Source organism: Chrysochloris asiatica, unplaced genomic scaffold (genome assembly GCF_000296735.1).
Source record: "Chrysochloris asiatica unplaced genomic scaffold, ChrAsi1.0 scaffold00115, whole genome shotgun sequence".
NCBI classification, from domain to species: domain Eukaryota; kingdom Metazoa; phylum Chordata; class Mammalia; order Afrosoricida; family Chrysochloridae; genus Chrysochloris; species Chrysochloris asiatica.
In genome coordinates this window covers 6994325-6997506 of record NW_006408633.1, presented here as the reverse complement: position 1 = coordinate 6997506, position 3182 = coordinate 6994325, and positions in this window count along the sequence as shown.

Here is a 3182-nt window from a genome sequence, read left to right as displayed (position 1 = left end):
TGCACTCTATTATCTAATAAAAGCAAAATATATATATACATGTAATAAGCAACTGGAAAGAAATCCAACTCTTGTATGTTTCAGGCAAGAAAAGTCAAATGGGCTGAAAATGAAGGATTGCTAACCACAATACAACAACAATGACAAGTCACCAAGTATCAAGACTGGTCTAGGTTTTTTACATATTAATGCATCTCATCCTCATCCATACACAACTCTATGAGACAGACAAATGTGTCCCATTTTACAGAAGAAGCAACTGAGGCACAAAGAGGTTAAGATATAAATAAATCATATCGTATGCATCACATGTTGCTGTTAAGTGCCGTCTCACAGCAATCCTGTATAGAGTTTCTGAGACTGTCCATATTTGTGGGAGTAGAAAGCCTCTTCTTTCTTTGGCATGCAGCACATGTTGTTATTTGCTGCCCAGTCAGTTCTGACTCACAGCAACTCTATAAAGGGTCTCAAAGGAGCAGCTGGTGGATTTGAACCCCTGACCTTGTGGTTGGCAGTCCAGTGCTTTTCCTACTGTGCCACACCAGGACTCCATGTCATATAATCAACCCCCCCACCCACACACACACAAATAAATAACCAAAGAAAAGTTGTTGCAGTTCAGTTGATTCTGACTCATACAACTAGCTAGTGGCAGAACCTGGATCTGAACTAACGCACTCAGACTCCAGAATTTGTTTCCTGAACTCCATACTTGGCTCCCTCATTATGCTGAAGTCCTGGTGTGGCACTGTAGTATAAGAACTGATTGCTTACTGCAAGGTAGGTGGTTCAAACTCACAAGCCACTGCTCAGAAACCTTATACAGGGTCAATATGAGTAGCAACAGAGTTGAAGCACAACAATGCTATATGCTAAGGCCCCCAGGTGGCTCAAGTGAAAAGGCTGGCAATTTCAGTAGTGCTGTGGAAGAATGTCTGCTGATTGACTTTCACAAAGATTACAGCTAAGGGAAGCCTATGGAGCAGTTCTGCTATGTAGCACATGGCATCACTATGAGTCAGAAGAAATTTGACCTCAACAATTTTTTTGTGTTTCTGTTTCGGGGGCAGGGGGGCGCTGCATGCTACATGAAGGGGAAAGATGAGAATTTCTGTTCCTGCAAAAGTTCACAGACAATTAGACACCCTACACATTGTCACTATGAGTCGGAACACTCGATGGCATTTAACAACATGTGCTACATACTGTATCTGATCTTAAGAACTCAGCTTTCCTCAGTCTCTGAATCGTGTCTTCCTGTGACCTGACTCCAGAGTGAATTATTTCACTTGAACCAGTTTCTTGTTTTAATATGGGAATACAAGACATGTTATTTAGTATCTACTTAATACAATTGTTTTTGAAAGCCTGCCCGTTAACCTTTAACCTGGAGGCCTGTACATAGCTTCCGTATTCATTAAACGATTAACTCATTTACCAAAAATATTTCTGAGTTCTTGGACCAGCCTGAATCTGCCTGACCTGGCTGAAAGACTTAGAAGATTCCAGAGCATTCTCTTGGGCCTTCTCTTGAGATGCATCTCTGGCTGCCCATTTGTCTTCCTTTTCCTACCTGTCTCCATGTACCATTCTTCCATCCCCACTTCATCCTCTTCTCCAAGAAGTACAATTGCATCTGTTCCTCATTGGGGTTAGTATTTTACTTTGCTATTTATTACTTTCATAACTGTTTAATCAGGTGTGCAGGTGAGAAGATGAAAAGCTAAGGATGGATGTTGCCAAATATTTGTTCAGAAAACAAACACAGCAATATTTGATCTAGTCACTTATCTTTCCCAGAAACATTGGCATCAATGTCCTCTTATCCTATAGCGAGCTGCCTGAGACACTCAGTCCTTGAAGGTGAATCCTGGAACTACAGGCTAATACCCATGAAATTAATTGTTTTTTCACACCTAATAGTGTCCTCCCCCACTCCACTCTGGATAAACAGGTGATAAAGTGGTTTATACACTAGGCTTGTTTTTCTTCAGAAAGATGATCCCTAAAGTAACTTCAGAAAAAGAAGGGGAGATCTTGAGATAAAAAGGAAGGCGTTATTATGTAAGTCAGCCTTTTAGCAAGCTAAAATACTGTTCACAGAGTTGTAAGATACTCTTCCACTAGTTGCTCATTTTAAATTATTTGAGAAAAACAAGACTTATAAGGAAAAAATGTTCATGACTCTAAAAGTTGTACTTGGGTTCATTTTCCTGAAGGTGGTTAAGACAAAAAAAATGATCTTAGTGGTCTGCTAGAAACCACATACGATGTAAAACCTTGAAATTTTAACTATTGAAAAGGAGAGAGGGAGGTCAAATATCTGTCAGCATGAATGAGAAAGATCCCAGTAATGGCTTAGAGAATGTTTTTTTCAATACTGCTTTGGGGAAACTCCAATACTTTCAGTTCACCTTTTAGGTATCTTGTAGTCCAAAGTCAGGAATTGTGGGCCAGCTTTCCTAAATATATTGAGTGCCCTTGGTCCCAGGCAAACAATGATGAAGGGAAGAATCCAATAGTGTAAGAATCTGGCCTGGGAAATCTAATGGGAGAACATTATGCTAAGTGTCTTCAATTTGGTTCGGTCTCATAGTGACCCTGTATAGGATTTCTGAGGCTGTACATCTTTAAGGGAGCAGAAAGCCTCATCTTTCTCCCATGGAATGACTGATGGGCTTGAATTTCTGACCTTGTGGTTGGCATTCCAATGCTTACCCTGCAGTTGTGAGAACTATTTTCCCCATCAGAGCCATAACCAAGCTATGACCACAAGTGTTTTGTTGGACATAGAAGTACCTTTCATCATGTTCTTGACTGTCCCAAGAAAATGGTTATATATGTTATAAGAAATTAGAGGAATTCATTCACATGATTTCTGAGGTCAGGAACTACTGAAGGGGCATGAAGTTCAATCAATGACTACAGTGGGTAAATAAAATAGGAACCTGAGATCACAAACATTAAAAAAAATGAATGAGACTGATGAGATCTTCATAAGCAAAAATGAAATCACAAGCAGCCATCATTTTCATTATGGTATTAAAAAAAAAAGTTTTGTCTGACAAGACTGAGTGTCAGAAGACTGGACAGCCCACATAAAAAGGAGGAAACCCATCTGTTTTGTTGAAGAATGACTTTCTGGAACTTCATCAAAGTGAAAGAGGGCTCTATATAATTAG